Source organism: Stegostoma tigrinum, chromosome 6 (genome assembly GCF_030684315.1).
Source record: "Stegostoma tigrinum isolate sSteTig4 chromosome 6, sSteTig4.hap1, whole genome shotgun sequence".
NCBI classification, from domain to species: domain Eukaryota; kingdom Metazoa; phylum Chordata; class Chondrichthyes; order Orectolobiformes; family Stegostomatidae; genus Stegostoma; species Stegostoma tigrinum.
The window spans coordinates 79,386,018-79,405,362 of record NC_081359.1 but is presented as its reverse complement, the minus strand read 5'-3'; the positions used below and the strand labels follow the sequence as shown (position 1 = coordinate 79,405,362).

The following is a 19,345-nucleotide window of genomic DNA, read 5'->3' as shown; positions in this document are numbered from 1 at the left end:
TATTGACTATCCACACACGACAATTGTTAACAAACTGCAGAATGGATGACTCTTTCATTGTCATCTTTCAACTTCTCATCGCAAAATCAGTTTGTACCTTATTTTTCAGCTTCTATTCCAAAGTAAATACACTGTACACAATAAAGGAGACACAGATTATGAATTATCTTCAAATGTGAGGCCAAACAGTTTTGCAGGTGGAAACCTCAGCAGCAGGATATTGCTGCCACAGATACATTTTATTCAGTGGTGGCAAGTGTTGATCATTTTTATCTGATGGACTGTCATTTTCTGTGACATGAGACTGAAGGTGGTGGGGGGGGGGGGGGGGGGGGGTGTTTCAGGCATGGTGGCTCAGTGGTTAGCACTGCAGCCTCACAGCGCCAGGGACCCGGGTTCGATTCCAGCCTCAGGTGACTGTCTGTGCGGAGTTTGCACATTCTCCCCGTGTCTGCGTAGGTTTCCTCCAGGTGCTCCGGTTTCCTTCCACAGTCCAAAGATGCGGAGGCTAGGTGGATTGGCCATGCTAAATTGCTCGTAGTGTTCAAGGGTGTGTGGGCAATAGGGGGACGCGTCTGGGTGGGATGGTCCAAGGGGTGGTGTGGACTTGTTGGGCTGCAGGGGATCTAATCTAATCTAAAAAAAGTTTACTAATTAAAGCTGCAGCATTACCATTCAATCGTGCAGAGCTTCCACACATACACCTACAAAGAAGAAAACACAATCTTAAATAGCGAAACATTCGAAAGATTGAAATTATCTACAGATACATCAAATGCAGATAGTAGCTATTGGGTTAGTTGAAGATGCTTTCAAAACTGAAATATTTTTGTCTTGAAAAAAGCAGCACACATTCTCTCACCGTCAATAAATTTAGCTTTGCAGGCTCTTTAACATAGAACATTACAGCACAGTACAGGCCCTTCGGCCCTCGATGTCGTGCCGACCTGTCATACCAATCTCAAGCCCATCTAACCTACACTATTCCATATACGGTCATGATTAAGACTGCAAGTCTGGGCTTCGGTAAGATGTAACGTTCCAACCACATAATGCAGAAGGTTTATCCAAGGGCAAAACAAAAGTACTGAAGCAAAGATAAATGACACAACTAGTACATAATTGTCAATATATTCTAAATGTGGCTGAGCAGCAAGCAACACTCACTTTATTAGATAATTAATTACATACATCTGTATGTTTTAGCGTGAAGCAAAGATAAATCTCACTATTATCTGGTTTCAATTCACAGAAGTTACAAATACAGTCTACAAAGTGGGCTTCCGTACTGCCCACATTTCACACAGTGCTGAAGTGGATGCTGCAAGCTCACAATCCCAGATAGCCTGGCGACAGGGGTCATTTTGTGACAAGCTTTCTTCTGGTAGTGGGCTTACCACTCTTCCAAAATTGGTTAGGCCTCTGATTGGGGCTGTAGCTTCAGAAATAGGCCTGAAGAGCAAGCTTTACCCTTAAATAGACAGGAGGCTGAGAGCTATTCTCTCAATTGCCCACATCAAGTGTTTCCAGGCTGATGCCTTGTTAAGTAGAGAAGGGTCAGGTTCCAGAGGAGGTCCCGTGCCTCAAATATTTTTTAAAAGGACAATATTGCATGTTATAAGCTTGCAGAAGTGTTTTTTGTTTGCACAGCTGTTGAAAGTTGGTGAAATCTACAAGGAGCCATGCTGTAAGTGCAGAAGGCATCGGTTCTGACTTCAAGATTTCTGCTGAGACCACCTGTTTCTCAGTCATAAGGGTTATAATGAGCACCTCTTTGACTTACAGCATGACAAGAGACAAGGAGAAGCAGCTCAGAACAGGCCATGTTACTGGCAGAGGGAACAGGAGGTGATCAATTTAGATTCAGGGAAACCAGGATATCTGCAGGGGATCTTATCTATCCAGGGTCAACCAGGAGTATTTGGTTCATCTCGATCTGAACCAAGAACAGTGTGTACATTGATAAATTAGAGTCAAAGAGGTATGTGTAAATCTTTCTTGCAGACCTACAGGTACACAGCCAGGCAAGAATGGTATTATTAATGATTGTGAATCTGACTGTGGCCCAGACTTTTGTGTTAGGATCATTTCTGGCTGAAACCAGTGATATGGTGTCATAGTGTTTTAAAGCATGCAAAAAAACCCTTTGGGCCATCGCATCCACACTGGCTACCAAACACCAATCCACTTTCCAGCTCTTGACCTGTATCTCATATTCTCGGCCATTTCAAGTGATTATCTAAATACTTCTTAAATATCATGATGGTTCCCACTTCTACGACCCTTTAGAAAGCAAGTTCCAGACACATACCACCATCCGGATGAAAACTTCTCCCATAAAACCTGGCTAAAACTCCTGCCCTTTGCCTTCTACTAAACCATTTCTCTCCATCTACCCTACCTATCCGCTTCATAGTTTTGTGCATTTCAATCAGATTCCCCCCTCAGTCTTTTGTGCTTTAAGGAAACAACGTCAGTCTATCTAGCTTCCCTTCACAGCTGAATCCCTCCAGCCCAGGCAACATCCTGAAAGTAACAAGAGCAGTGTGCTGGAGAAACTCAGGTGTGGCATCACCTGTTGAGAGGAGAACAGAATTAATGTTTCAAGTCGAGTGACCCTTCTTCAGACCTTTCATCACTGGACTTGAAACGTTAAACCTGTTTCTCTCTCCGCAGGTGCTGCCAGAACTGCTGTGTTTCTCCAGCGGTAAGCTTTTGTTTCAGATTTTCAACATCTACAGTTCTTTGTGAACATCCATCACTTCTGTGCATTATCAAGTACAATCACCTTCTTCCAAGAGTGTGGCGATCAGAACTGCACAGTGTAATCCACCTATGCCTTAACTAATGTCTTATTCAGCTCCAAAACTTCCCTGCTTTGGTGATCAATTCCTCAACTAGTAAATGCAAGTGTCCAATATGCCTTCTGAACCATCTTATCCACCAGCCCTCTTGCCTTTGAAAATGCGCACCAAATCTGACATCTGTAAAGTCTTCAAGTTTGCCAATGATTACTGTATAGGAAAGCTGACTGATGCTCTTTATGCCAAAAGAAGGGAATTCTTTACTTTCTCCTTTTTGATCGTAAGAAAATAGAGTTCCTCAGTGTTCCAAGCTCAACCAACTTCAGCTGCTTCATCAATGACCTTCCGTCCATCATTAGGTCAGAGTGGGGATGTAATCACTGATTACTACATAATGTTCAGCACCATCCGCAACTCCTCAAATACTGAAGCAAACGTAACAAGATCTGGACAATATCCAGGTTTGGGCTGACAAGTGGCAAGTAACATTTGTGGCAAGTAACTCAAATTCCAGACAATGACTATCTCCAATAAGGGACAATCTAAGCAAAGGCCCTTGATATTCAATAGCATTACCACCACTGAATCCCCACAATCAACATCCTGGGGCATTACCATTGACCAGAAACTCAACTGGATTCACCACATAAACACAATAGCTACAAGAGCAGGTCAGAGGCTAGGAATATTGCAGCAAGTAACGTACCTTCTGACTCTCTAAAGCCTGTCCACTATCTAGGCATAAGTCAGGAGTGTGATAGAATACTCCGCACTTGCCCGGACGAGTGCAGCTCCGACAGTACTCAAGAAACCGGACACCACCCAGGACGAAGCAGCCCATTTGATTGGCACCATATCCAAAAGCACCCATTCCCTCCACCACCAACACTTAGTGGCACGCAGTATAACACAGATGGGTAACTGATGTGTGTGTCTAGTAGTTCTATTCTTCACATTTGATGATTGATTCATTGAAACATAATCATTTCTGTAGGGTAATTAAACTTCTCTCAGCTCTGCATTAAGATCTTCAGGGCTAGATTGCTATCATTGCCAATGTGAACAATCTACATCAACAGCCTTCTCAGTGTCTGAAGGCATCTCCTCCTGTACCATAACGCATGAGGTTTACCAGTGTTGGGTCAAAGAATTTTGCAGTATACTTCAGGAGGTGTGTCATTTCCACCTCGTTGGTCAGATCATCTTCAGAAGCCACTTTCAGCATAGCTGCAACCAGGCTGTATTCACTCTCTAAGTGGTGCAGACTGGCTATGACTGGTGCTCATCCTGCACAAACCTGGGTAAGGCATGCAGCTTCTCATCAGTGTTTCATGCTACACTGCACACCAGTATCAGTCAAATTGCTAGGCAGAGCACATTGTCAGTGCTGGCTACATAATAACAAAAAGACATAATTTAATTTTACATTGTGAACCTACACCTTTTCTTTAAAACTGAACTTGCAAGTTGGTCTAGCCACTAGAATGTTTAAACGCTGAGTGACTGGCTGCTGTTGTAATTACAAGTGCTTTTAGAGGCTAGCAGGCAAATTGAAATATACACTGGCTTTTGGAACAGTATTGTTATAAAATGTGACTAATGCCTCTGTCACATGAAGTAATGCGCTTAAACAGCTTGGTGCGGTTTAATGCTGAGCGTAGTAGTTTACGCCTGTGGATTTTTCAGACTTTGCTCTGCTGCACAGAAAATGATTTAAAGTGGGTCAGTTCTGGGCAGAATATTGTTTTTATCTTCTTCTGTTATACTGCAGGCATGCAAACAAAAAAGGTAGAAATCACTAGGCTGGTGCTGCACCTTCAAATAGCTTACGTCTCCCTACTGCAATGCAAATTAACTCAGAGGCCTCTGAGAGGTTCACTTATTTCATTACTGATTTCTGTCCAAAGTTCCTGAATAGACCTGATCACCCTTCAGAACTTTGGAACAGAGGGGGTTCAGAATTATAATTGTGCAGTCACTGATAGTTTCTAACAGGTTTAGGCAGACAAATGGTAGTAACGTTCATGATGTAAGTGTGCCAGACAATAACAATCCCCAAGGCGGCTGAATTTAACATTGTTGCTTGACTTTCAATAGCATTTTCAATCGCTGAAAACCCAACTACCAGTGCAGCCCAGAAACAGTGCTGGACTAGCCATTTAAGTATTGTGGCTACAACAGAAGTTCAGAAACTAGGAATATCGCAATGAGCATTTCAAAACTTGACTCCCGACTGCCTGTCCACAATCTACAAGGCCCAAGCCAGGCGTGTGACAAAATATTCCCGATGCCTGGGTAAATGCAGTTTCAATAAGACCCTCAAGAAGCTTGACACCACCCAGGAAAGTATCCCATTACATTGGTACCGCATCCAGAAACATTTACTCCCTCCATCCACTGATGCACAGTAAATTCCCGAAGGCTTGTTCAGACAACACCTTCAAAACCCATGATATGGGCAGCAACTTCATGGGCACAAGGGCAAGCTCCCTTCCATGTGACACAGCATGCTAACATGAGAATATATCACACATCCAGTAGATCTTTTCATATTCACAGGAATCTCATCACTGTTGACCACAATACTGAATTCTGGGATTTCGGCCAACTAATGTCAACAACTACTAGCAGGACTGTAGAATGCTGAAGTCACACTTCAGTTGGTATTCCAAACATAGTGAAGAGTGGCAATAGCTCTCAATTCACGAGTAAGGAATTCACCACTTCATAAAGGATTTAGAAATTCGACACTGTACATCACCTCCCCATTATCCTCAGTCCAACAGAAAGACTGAATTGGCAGTGAAAAATCAGCAAAGGGATTGCAGTGGAATCAAATAGATCTGGTGCATACCTGTACAAGCAATCCTTGGGCTGAGAAATATACCTGCTAATGGCATAGAAAATCATATAGCACACAGGCTGAGGTCATGGTACACCCAAGCTACTCCTCTAATATCAAGACAAGCTCCTGAAGTAGCAAGTAGCAACAGGCATCTTTGACAAATCAAGCAAAATGACAGAAAGCCAAAGTTTACTTCAATAAATCTGCCAAGTCATCACCAGAACTGTCCATTGGAGAGTTCAATGTTCTCAGTGAAACTCAGCCAAATGACAACTTGGAACCTGTGTTGATCAGTTGTCAGGAGTAACGGGAACTGCAGATGCTGGAGAATCTGAGATAAACTGTGGAGCTGGATGATCACAGCAGGCAAAGCAGCATCTTAGGAGCAGGAAAGATGATGTTTTGGGCCTAGACCCTTCAGTACGCTATAGAAACAGGCCCTTTGGCCCAAGCTAGCATGTCAACAACATATGCCAAAGAAGGAACATCACCCTAGGAATGGTCAGATATCAAACAAATGGCAAATGACAATGCTCACACATACCCCTAGGAGATTCGCACCATTTAAAGGTAAGGTATACAATCCACATGCAGAGACTGACAGAAGTGAGACGGACTAATGATTAATTTCATTAATCATGTATATTGAATAACTTGACTAATTTGTAACTGCCAAGTTACAGTGTATTTTTTTTCATGAAAGTGGGATGTTTGGAGAAATGCAGTTGTAATTAAGTGCCCTTGCTGGCCTGCTGTAGTCTTGTGACCTTCACCTCTGCTGTAAGGGCCTTTGCATGCAGTCTGTGACGACCATTTAAAGAAAGCACTTGAAAGATATACTGGTTGATCAAGTCATTTCAGTTAATATTCCCCAGAAGGATTTGCATAACAACTTAAACAAAGAAATAGACCTAATGCCTTTAGCTAAAGCAATGGACAAGCAAATACATCATAGAAATATGGAATCCAGATGAACCATTGCTCACTTAGTGAGTCATTGCCGCATTACAGCCAAAGACCACCAGGCACATATTTTGTTAAGAAACAGAATCACCAGCAGAAAAAGTTACCTCTTCTGCACATATCAAATTAAGAAACTCAAAACATAAACAAAAGGCACTTGAATTTCCTTGATGGAAAAATGACTGCAATGCAAAAGTTCAGTACATAATCCTGACTCGATATAACTGTATTAAAATCCAGTGAACAAATCTAAAATGGCTTCACCTGTGGAAATTGATTTCAAAAGTCAGGCCTGGAGTTCACACCCATCCCATCAGGATATAATCACACGATGTGAACAAACAACACTATTTCCTTAATGGCTGGAGATCAGAAACTGTCAAGTGGTAGAGAGATTTGTACGTCCAGATAGAAATCTCTAGATCCCACTGAGGGAAAAGAAACTACAATTAAAGAGGTAACCAGGAGGAACAGAATGTGGCTGCACTTCAGTTCCGCAGTCTGAAAGAAATTGAATTCAAAGACAAATCATTATAAAACTGTTTATAATTGAACAAGTAAGAGATAATGTGACAAATGAGTCGATTCTGATAGAAAACAAGGCTCTAGAGATCCTCTGAGTTAATGGAAAATGGTAGGATTTATGTCATCAAAAATGGTAATTTGGAGGAAGGTTGTTTGCTGTAAACATTGCTTCAAAAGAGGACTACATAATAAATTATTTGCAGAAACGTACTTATCAAGGGCCCAAAGGCTTTGGATGCCTGAATTGTCAGATAAACCAAGTACAGATAAAATGAATATTGACAAACATACCCTGATGAAGGGTCTCGGCCCAAAACATCAGCTTTTGTGCTCCTAAGATGCTGCTTGGCCTGCCGTGTTCATCCAGCTCCACACTTTGTTATCATTGACAAATATAGTATTGTATACAATTTCTAGTACTTATTATATTAACAAACTGATTATTATAGAGGAAATCAGACAAAATCTAAATCTTTGCAGCTTTTCATGATTTTTGAAATATGTGCAGAACAACAAACATTGCCAGGAGTTTCTTTACTGTATGGACTTATTCCTGAATCTCCTGGCACAAAAATTAATCTGCAGTTTTAGATTCAATCATATTTCGTTAGACCTGCTGGTTGATAAAGCTGACATTGTACAAGTTGGCAGACTTGGTTAAACCAGCTATAATCTGCATTAATCATCGTGCAGTTATGCAATGATGATGCATGTCATGTATAACACGCCGAAAGTCAAAAACAGCAGCTTCGGCAAAGTCAAATCTGTCTAACGTAAACATAAGCTACCTATCAATTTTGTTAGTTTGTCTATATGACAGTATATAAATGATCAGAACCAAATAGAAGTCAAAATATATAAAAACACAAGCCATATATTCCAAACACTGTCTGTGGGGTACTCACTTACAATGAAGCTTGCTTATGACGAGGAACTCTACGTGATTTTTTTTCAACCAGAGAGGCTTTTGACTGGCAGCTACCATGCAGTTTTAGTTGACCAGGAATCTCTCCCACTCAGACCTCCTGCACAGCATATCAGAAAGATTTACAGATTGATTATAAACCTATTAGGTTCTACTATCACACACCTTCTATTACTACATTATTGAGTCTTGAGGTGAGGACATTAGTCCCAAGTAAAAACCGAAAGAGCTGCAGATGCTGCAAATCAGGAACAAAACCAAAATCGCCGGAAAAGCCCAGCAGGTCTGGCAATCCGTGAAGGCAAAAAAACAGAGTTAACTTCCTCAGTTCTGCAGAAGGGTCACCGGACCCAAAACATTAACTCTGATTTTTCCTTCACAGTTGCTGCCAAACCTGCTGAGCTTTACCAGCAACTTTGTTTTCATCCCTTTAATCCCGAATGTCCTGCAGAGGGGTACGGACACTAAAACTGAATCACAAATTAACTTACTCTTGTGACACTCACATTCTACAAATATAAATTATGCTTGTGAAGGAATTTAGAGTGGAATCTTCTGCTCCAGCTGGTGATGAGCTTGGAAACATGAGGGGCATTTTATTCAGCATGATGGATGTCCGAAACCTGCCATCTTCCACCAGCATTAAGTTCTGGATTGGAAAGCCCAAACCTTCCCACCTCTTCACCAACTGAGGCCTGTAAGTAGGCTATGAATGATCACCGAAGTGCCTCATCCTGTTGTCACTGGATTGAGCCCAGTTGCAGGCAGGCCTGTCACCACGTTGCATGCACAGCTAACTTATTACATACTTCCAGAGGTTTGAGGGAGGCAGCGGGGGTGGGGGGGGGGGGGGGGGTTGTTGGGTGAAGCTTCCCTCAATCTATGGCTGCCCCTTCCCATGTGACCCTGGATTCACAAACATCTACCCCCACCCGCTTCCAATATCACTTACATGGGGCTCGGGTTGGCTCTGTCCTGTGACTTCAATAGTGCGTTTCCAACATCAACATCAGTCTCCCTTGTGTCTGTCACAGCACTAGATTTGCCAGCCTCTGATTAACCAGAAGCTCTCTGCATCACTCACCACACCCTGGGCCTTGATTCAGAGGGATTGCCTGCTGGTGGCCTCATCAGCCTGATTGGTTTGTGGTTCAGCTGGCGTTCCAGACAAGTGGCAGCGCCAGTCTCTCCTGTGGGCAGGCAAGATCTCAGGTTTCAGAAAGATTTCACTCTGAATTTGAAAGCAATTCCATCCAAATTATGTTGTTATACAGCCAACCTGACAATCTAGTATTTTTTAAAAATTGTCCTCATATGTTTCTTGCCTGTTTAAAAATATATCATTACTGAATATCAATTTCATAGAATCACAGATCCATAGGATCCTAAAACACAAAAACAGACCCTTTGGTCCAACTCATCTGTGCTACCCAGACATCCCAATCTGGCCTAGTCCCATTTGCCTGCATTTGGCCCATATCCTTCTAAACTCTGAGTTAACAAGGCGTTGAGCTGGACGAACACAGCAGGCCAAGCAGCATCAGAGGAGGAGGGAGATTTCTTCTAAACTCTCCCTGTTCATATACCCATCCAGATACCTTTCAAACATTGTAATTAATTGTACCAGCCTCCACCACATCCCATGGCAGCTCTTTCCATATACATATCACCCTCTGCTTGAAAAAAATTACCCCACAGATCCCCTTTTAAATCTTTCCCCTCTCACCTTAAACCTACGCCCTTTAATTTTGGACTCTATTAACCTAGGAATATGACCTTGGCTATTCATCCTATCCACGTCCCTCATGATTTTATGAGCTTCTATAAGGTTAGCCCTCAGTCTCTGAGGCTCCAGGGAGACAAAAGTACCAGCCTATTCAGCCTCACTGTATAACGCAAACCTTCCAATGCCAATGTCCTTGTAAATCTTTTCTGCACCCTCTCAAGCTTAACTACATTTTTCCTATTGAACATCTTGGTAAAATTAAAGAAAGGTGTTTATAGCAAACAAACTCTAACACACTTTTTAAGGTGTATGAAGCATTTTAAAAATAATACAGCCCAACATCCCTCACTCAATGATTCTGAACAGTGAATCATTATCTCATTTATATAAACAAATAAACATTTAAAAAACACAAAGAGCATTATACTACACCTACACATTAACAATCAAGATAGCATGAGAATCATACATTGACCACAACTGTCTAAAGAACCAGTTTGATATGGCAGCAAGTCAGTCATGTTATAATTCCTTTTCAATTCCACTCTCCTGATATACAAACAAAAAGAACAAACACTGTTTCAAAGTAATTCCTCTAACATTGGTTAAGAATCAAAAATATTTTTTAAGACCCTATTTAGCAAAGCATGCCAATGCAGCTCAATAAACAGCAAAAAAAAAGTCAGTCAAGGGCTCCAGGATTTCAATTCCCTAGTTTATTTGAAACTAGATATATATATGACTTTCATATCAGCAAACAGCCTACCTAAACAACCAAAGTAAGCATTAATTTACAGCACTGTGCCTGCTCCAATGTTAATGATTCTATCCTTGCATATTACATCAAAGTAGATTGCAACCCCCAGATAATAATAATTATACTAGCTTCCATTGTTTGTAAAATTGGGGAGTGGTGAGTGTATATCCCTTGTGGTATAACCACCAAACATCTCCCCTTCTAATTAGCATCCTGGCCCTCACGAAGCAGGCACTAAATAGCACTGTTCATTAAAAATTGAACTGCCCAAAGCGGAATAGAAATGATCCCCAGCTAGCATAATCCTTACAACATATTAACAGAAAATAGATGCAATTACATATGTCAATGCTGCATATTTCAAAATTAAAACAAATTCATGATAAGTTAAATTAAAATAATAATTTAGAAGGTCATTTTAATAGACATTGTGAACTATTCCTTTAATCAAGAAATTTTTAACCTAAAATGTGATAGAATTGCTAATCTTGTACCTTTGTGTCATAATATGAATATATAGTAATAAGTTTTCTGCTATCTGTGCAATAATTTTCCCTTTAATATGAAGATATAAAATTCAGCAAAGTGATATCTGAATTCCTTGTTTAGACCGTTTGATGTCACATATTACATTAACTGGAATTACGTAGTCACAGATATTGAAAAGGAGAACGTAAATGCAAAAAGCTCCTATTGTTTCATTAAAAGTAGAGATATATTGTTCAGTTGTTAATCCTTCAACAGCTAATATATTTCTACTTCCTCAAACCTAGCATCTAATCTGCATAATCAAGCTCAAATAAATTCTCATTAACAGAGCCTTTAAATGAAATTATAATGTGAAGCTGCATGACTATCGACTAGCTACAGATGACAACCTATATTTCCTATTAAATGTAAAATTTTCCTAAAGGCTACTATAATCTATTTTAAATGACAGGGAGGAAGAAACTGAAAGCTTGGAGGGCGAATAAAAAAGATCAAATTTCAGGCAATATATTTCAATTTTTTCTCGGAGCTGTGCTTTTATAGAACTAACAGCATTAGGAGGAATGATTTGACGAGTGGGAAGGAGACTTGCCTGGACTGAAGGACCCAAATAGTTGAAAGTATAGGGTTATCCAACAAAACTAACCAGCTACAGATGACAACCTATATTTCTTATTAAATTGGAATCTGTCCTAAAGGCCAGTATAATCTAATTTAAGTGACAAGATGGAAGTAGCTGAAAGCATGGGCCATAACACAGCAAATCATGTGCAAAAATGCAAAAAAAAACTCAAAAGAATCCTATATCTGCCACCCATGGGTGATCTCTCCCCCGCCATCAAACCAGCATGGCACTTCTACCCATCTCTCTCAGGCTTCACACCTTGACCTGCTCGGAGACATTTTCCCATCTCCACACCTCACCTCAAGCCCCTTTCTCACCTGCATCTACCAGAGCCTGGATTCCAGGCTTTGGAGTCTGACAGCTGATTGTAGTCCCAGTTCTTACCACAGTTGCTGCTGGGACCACAGAGCTGCCGGCGAGTCAGAACTCTCCGAGGCAGGACTTTGACTCAAGTTAGAGTTAGGAGTCCTGTCACAGTCCAATTAACAACACTTGGAGCATTAAACAGCCATGACGCTGATTTGAAAGGCAGTACTTGGTCCAGCCAATTCTTTGAGAGCCATGCAAAACATCCTGGCCAAAGTCTTTTAATTTGAAGATGTCAGGAGCCAAAAGAGTACGGGCAGAAACAACAGTTGTGACTTGCAAGATTAGATCCGGGCTGCAGCATTTTGGACAAGCTGGTGTTTATTTTGATTGGAGGATGACAGGTCAACCAGGAGAACATTGGAACAGTTATATCCGGAGCTGGAAAGGTTATTCATAAGATTTTCAGCAGCAACTGGGCTGAAGTATGGAAGGAATGTGACCGAGATGAAGGAAGACAGTCTTTGCTGTGGGAACTATGTGAAGTTTGAAGGTCATTTTGCACCTCAAGTTGCACCATGGAGAAGAGCTGTTTTGATAGCAACAGCATCTTAAGCAGTGACTTGGACAGAATCAAATGCCAGTGCATGAAGCTCAGCAGAAAACCATGCAAAACAGCTTCAACCTTCCCAATATTTTATTGGGTCAATATGTTGCTGTTCTCAGAATCTGCCGCCTCACACAGCATGCCTCCGTCGTTGGTCATCTCACTGACCTGAGGTTTGCAATATCCGATGGCAACTTTCAGATCTTGATGGTCTTGAAGAGATAAGGGTTTGCAAACCCATTCCCTAGATGGGGAAACTAGCCTCATTCTGCAGCTTGCGGTTCTGTGAAACAGGAAGCACACACTGGTTCCAGGATTATTTTTAGGAAGCAGATGGCTGCAGATTTCAGTGTTGCTGTCATATGCTCCACTGATGCCTACAAGGGACAATAGCTTCCTTTGATGTTGGTCCAAATACGAGCTGCAAGCTTCATAGTCACAGTTGCTACATATCCTCAACTGCTAAGCTCAGAGCCTGAACATTAATATATTTCTCAAATATTCTTTTTAGGCAGGTATCATTAGTTAAGGGTCCCATGGCTCTGAAGCCTTAAGTATCCTGTTGTGTTCAGTGATTCACCCATGCCCCATCCTCACCAGCACTACATGACTGTATCCAACCCATGCGAGTATTACAGCAGATGCATGAAGACGACACAGATTGCCTTAGCTCATTTGCTACTGAGATGATCATCCATGTCTCAGTTACCTCAAGACTTGACTATTCCAAAGCTCTCCTGTTTAGTCTCTCATTTCCATACTCCGCAAACGTGAACTCATAAAACTGTACTGCCCATATCGAAGGCATTTATTTTCTACAATGGGGTAATTCCAAGTCAGTGCCATCTCACATTGAAATGTTCATCTTTTTGGCCAAATCACTCCCTACTCCCATATCTGTAATTTTCTTCAACCCTCCAACCTTTCCTAATCTCTGAACTCTTTTTGATCTGCTGTACATTTCTAATATTTATCCTTCATCGCTCCACCAGAGGCAGACAGACCTCAGCTACCTAAGCCAAAAGCTCAAGAATTCACTCCTTGAAAACTTTTATTCCTCTCTACTTCTTTCTTCTTTGTTGAGACACTTCTTAAAACCTCTCCATTTGACCAAGTTTTTGGTCACCCAGTCTCTGTGGATTTTCTTACTAGTGTTTGAAAACAGTATATAAATGCAAGTTTGTTTTAATGCTGTCATAGAAACAGAGGCTGAATCTAGTCCAAGGTCTCTGTGAGCATATGTTCACATTCTCTCCATCAACTGTCATATATGTGAAAATATATATGCGAAAATATATATGCTCCCTCAACATTACCATCACATATCATGCTAAATCTGAACATGGTTCATGAGGTAAACTGCCTACCTTCAGTTGTTTTTTTATTTGCATGGGCATCACCAGCTGGGTCAACATTTATGGCCCATTCCTAATTGCTCAGAGACCAGTTAAGAATCAAACATGTTGCTTTGCACCAGAAGTCACGAATCCTTTCCTAAACGGTATTATAAACCAGATTTTTTTTTCCTAACAATGACTTCATAATTAGACACTTAAATTCAGAATATTTTATTGAATTCAATTAACATGCCACGGCAGGATTTAAATCCCACTCCCTAGAAAATTATCTGGGTGAGGTCCACAGGAGGTTTACAAGAACGATCTCAACAATAAAGGGATTGTCACACGAGGAATGTTTGAGGACTCTGGGTCTGTACTCAACGGAATTTAGAAGCTGAGGAATCTGCTTGAAACTCACAGAATACTGACAAGCCTGGATAGGGTGTGTGTGGAGAAGATGTTTCCACCAGTAGGAGAGACTAGACGAGGGCACAGCCTCAGAGTGAAACCCTTTAGGGCTGACACGAGGAGGAATTTCTTCAGCCAGAGGGCGCTGACTGTGAAACTCATTGCTACTGAAGGCTGTAGAAACCAAGTCATTGTGTGTATTTAAGACAGAGATAGATAGTTCCTTGATTTGTATGGGGATCAAGGATAACAGGGAGAAGGCAAGAGAATGGAGTTGAGAAACATATAAGCTACGATCAAATACTGAAGCAGACTCAATGGGCTGAATGGCCTAATTCTGCTCCTATACCTTATGGCCTTACGGTCTAAGAGCAATTTATAGTGATCTCACCCACATCCAATGAAACAGTAAAACAAAGACTTCCTATTCCTGCACACAGTCTGGTGTTGCAATGTTTAAACAATGTCAGCTTTTTTAAGGGGTGTAGACTGATCTACAAGAATCATCAGAATTGTACTCCCATTTTCATTTTGGATTTCCACTAGAAAATCATTACTTAATACTCATCATGTTTACCTTGCAAATTATGACAATTGAGCTCAGCAAAGCAAAACCAGGCACAAGACCCAATCGCCTGATTCAAACATGATGCAACTGACCATATCAAATTCATGGGCCAAGACTTTTCTTTCTAAGATCATTGGGCCTATTCAAGACAGAAATTGATAGGTTTCTGAACACTAAGGCATAAAAGTATATGAGGATATTGCAGAAGAATGTTGTTGAGACGAATGATCAGCCAAGTTTTAGCACAATGGCATAGAGGCTCAATGGCACAAATGGTCTTCTCCTGCTCCTACATTCCTTGCACTGCTCAGGGGACAATTCACCTTCTTCACAAATATTGCTTATTGCCCCTAAGCAGAAGCATATACCGACTCAGAAGAATTGACACCACCAGCTAAACAGGGTGAAGCACAATTACCCACAGCATATAAGGCAGGAACTACGTCAGTATAATGTGCATAGAGAGTGTAGCAGATATTCCTCAAAAACAGGACAAATTTTGCAATAACAGGATGTCTGCCAGAATGTTGAATGATCCGAATGAGGCATCACACTCCAAAACTGTTTCAGTCAAATCCATTCTAAATGATAATCCGTGCAACATTATAACCTCTGTAGAGTTCTCTGTCATCATCGTGTCAGTGACTTGTCATCAGCTCTGGAGAGGGGGTTGCTGGCAGTCAGCAGTAAGGAAAGATTTGTCAGAAATTAAAGATACAATTCAGGCTAAGTGGAAATATGGAACAATTAGTTAGATTCTTCAGGTAGAATGATGATATTTACATGAAGCATGTGTCACCAACGATAGTTAGCTCATGTATCATAATCATGGAAGCATAAAGATCAATCATTGAAGCCTCCATACAGAAGCCTGAAGGTAGCTAATCTAATGTACAAACAGCAACGCAATGCAGCCACCATATCCATTATGCATAGCCCATAAAATAATCTTCACCTGTTAACAGAATTAATCTTTCAGGTAATAATGATCTGACAGGGCTTAAGCATAATCATATCTTTTATTGACTATTTGTTCAAACACGTAAGTTTACAAGGTTTCTTTCAAATTAATTACATACATGATTGTAACCATGATTTATCACTTCATTTCTCCTATGCTCTTTATCACTTGTTCTCCAAAATCTTAAAATACACATAATATGCATACAAAACTAAATTAATGAAATATTGCTTTGTCATAAAGGTTGTCAGACATTTCAGTCTTGCTGATATGATTGCCATGATGCATGGTTGTAACATATAATTCAAAATTGAAAAGCAAGAAATATTTACACAATATTATCATATACCAAAAACAATCCATGCCAGTAAAGAACAACTTATTTCCTTCATTGAGTTAATGTCATCAATCACTACAGTAGTTTTCTCAAATTTTGTAAAATATTTCCTTACTGTTGCTGTGATACCATCTTCTGGAGTAGTTGCTAAAGTTCTACAAGTACTACATGCACATATCTCTTGTGAATTTTCAGCTGCAATCACTTCTATGTTGCATAATTATACAGCATTTATTAAACAACAAAAATGTTCCATATTAAATCATAAAATGAGCAGCAGGGAAAATGATCACGAGATCTCCATTTCTGTTTCAGCATTTTAAAAGTAGATACAACAGCTAGCTTTATGATTTTATATTCATGCTTCTAATTATACTTAGGACTCTGAACTGGTTTCCTTGGTCTCCCAAAAGTCATTTTAACAGTTGGATATCCTCCCTGTCACCACTGTGCTCTGATCTATATTGGCACCTGGACCAGCTAAACTCAGTATTAAAATTCACACATTGCATCCAAATTGATCCATGCCTTGCCACAGTCCATAACTAATCCCCTCCAGCTCTTCCATCCTTGGAAGCTGCCTTGTTCCAATTCTGGCCTATTGTGGTTTCTTGGTTTTTTATAGCTTCATCACTGGCAACTGTGCTTTTACTTGCCCAGGCCTCAGGCTCAAGAGTTTCTTCCCATTGTCTCTCTGCCCCATTTCCTCTTCAGTCAAACTTAGAAACCACCTGTTTGCCCAAACTTTTGGTCACCTGTCCGAAGTGGCAGAGCACTCACAGAACATTTAGTGTGAGTGGACGTGACAGCTTTCTATACGAACCAATTTCAACATCGGTATTAAAAAGCGACGTTGTGAGCACGGAATGTGATAGGTTGAAAAACTGGGAGCAGAGCTCAAGGAAGTGACAAAATGGAGTGAATACATTCAAAGACTGTCCTTTGTTTCAGTAACAAGTCTATAATTCTGAAGCTGTAAGGAGCTACTATTCCATACCAGGTGGATGAAACTTGCTAGTCACAAGCGAGGAACTGTAAATGGCACATAAAAGAGAGGAGTTGGTAAAAGAGGGCATGCAAAATGGGACTTGAACCAAAATGCTTTGATTTCTCTACTGTTGTGTCCAACTCTCAGTCAATACCCAACGGCCTGCCTTATGACCCAGTCTGCCCCTGCACAGGCAGTAGTCTTCACTTGTCTCTCACACGCTCCAAAACAAAGTGAGACAAGCACATTTTAGCAGTCACAGCAGGGATCTAATCAGGAGAAAAATTACTGCAGACACTGCAATCTGTACTGAAAACAAATAAAAAATGCCGGAAATCACAGCAGGTGAGGCAGCAGCCATTGAGAGAGAGCAAGCTAACGTTTCGAGTTGAGGTGACTTTTCATCAGAGCTGGTGTGGAGGCAGCATTTATGCTATGGTGGGGAAGTATGGTGGAGTGCTGGGGAGGGACAAAGGCTGCTGCTAGTGCAGATTAAATGATTGGAACGTGAGACTGGCAGAACAGTCGTGCGTGTAACTGCCAAACTGGAAAGAGCAGACAGTCCCACTACAGTGAGGGGGTGGTGGGCGGAGAGAGGACATGGTGACAGTCAGTGCAAACTGGAGGAACATCTTATCTTCAGTCAAGGCACCTTACAACCTTCTGGACTTAATGTTGAGTTCAGTTCCTTCAGTTTGTGAACCCACTCTCTTCCCTTTCTTTTGGCTTTACTTGCTGCATTCTCGGTCACCATATCCTCAATGAACTTAGATTACAGAATAATATAGATGTGTTGGTCAGATGGACACACAGCAGCAAATAGAATTTAATCCTGAAAAGTGTGAGGTGATGCATTTAGGGGGAACTAATAAGGTAAAGGAATACACAATGAATGGTAGGACCCTAGGAAGTAGAGAGGATCAGAAGGACATTAGTGTACATATCCACAGGTGCGTAAAGGCAGCGCAGCATGGTGGTTGAAGAAGCAAATGGGATATTTGCCTTTATTAATCAACAGTACAACAGCAGGGAAGTCAAGATAGAGCTGTACACAATTAGGCCAAGGCTGGAGGACTGTCTGAAGCTGAGTGTTCCACTTTAGGAAGAATGTGATTACATTAGGGAGGGTGCAGCAGAAATAGGCTGGGGCTGTTTTCAATGGAGCAGAGAAGGCTGAGATGGGGGTCTGAATGAGGTTTATGAAATAATGAGGAGCATTGATTGAGTAAATAGGGGAAAAAAGTCTTCCCCTTATTAGAGGACTCAATAGCCAAGAAGTATGAGGTTCATACTGGATTTAAGGAAATAATATTTCACCCAGAGAGTGCTGAATAGCCAAATTTTCTGCTTGAAAGGGTGCTAAAGACAGGAACACTCAAAACCTTTAAGAAGTGTTTATATAAAAGCTTGAATTCTTGAAACACCATAGTGTATAAAGTTTGAGGTCATGTACTGGAAAATGGGATTAGAGTAGATAGACGCTTGACACCTAGGAAACCAATAACTATGTGGTTAAATTCCAAAAGGTATATTAATAGTGCAGTAATGAGCATAGGAACATAGGAACATAAGAACATGACTATCAACTTACTCAAATTGACAACTTGCATCTTGAGACAGGGTTGTTCACACACAGTGTAACACACTGCAGTTAATTATGGAAGATGGCAGGTTTGCGCCAAATTTAGGGGCAGCACAGTGGCACAGCCATTAGCACTGCTGCCTCACAACACCAGGGACCCAGGTTCAGTTGCAGCTTTGGGCAACTGTCTGTGTGGAGTTTGCACATTCTCCCCGTGTCTGCATGGGTTTCCTCTGGGTGTTCTGGTTTCCCCTCCCACAGTCCAAAGATGTGCAGGCTAGTGGATTGGCCATGCTAAATTGCCCATAGTGTTTAGGGTAGGATATGCAGGAATAGGGTAGAGGGTGGGTCTGAGTAGAATGCTCCTTGGAGGATTGTGATGGACTCGATCGGCTGAATGGCCTGCTTCCACATTGTAGGGATCCTCTGATTCTGAAATGCTGTCAATTCCCGCAATTTAAATTCACCCAAATATCTTATTATAAATCTCCTGGCATCAAACTGCATTTGATAGCTCTCCTGGGAAGTGTCTTGGAATATTTTCCTGACATTAAAACATACTATATAAATGTAAGTTGCTTTTGATTAG

The 19,345-nt window shown here is 41.0% G+C and overlaps 1 protein-coding gene across 7 annotated transcripts in view; it reads right to left on the bottom strand.

The window, feature by feature from the left end:
- LOC125453689 (microtubule-associated tumor suppressor candidate 2-like) overlaps window positions 1–19,345 on the bottom strand; it is a 403,189-nt gene that overhangs the window by 373,155 nt on the left and 10,689 nt on the right. For 2 of the 7 annotated variants that reach the window (XM_059646692.1, XM_059646694.1), the window contains exon 3: window positions 673–704. The exons of the other annotated variants lie outside the window; for them this stretch is intronic. The gene's annotated coding sequence lies outside the window, so the exon portion shown is untranslated. The remainder of the gene's footprint in view (window positions 1–672; window positions 705–19,345) is intronic. 7 annotated transcript variants of the gene reach the window in all.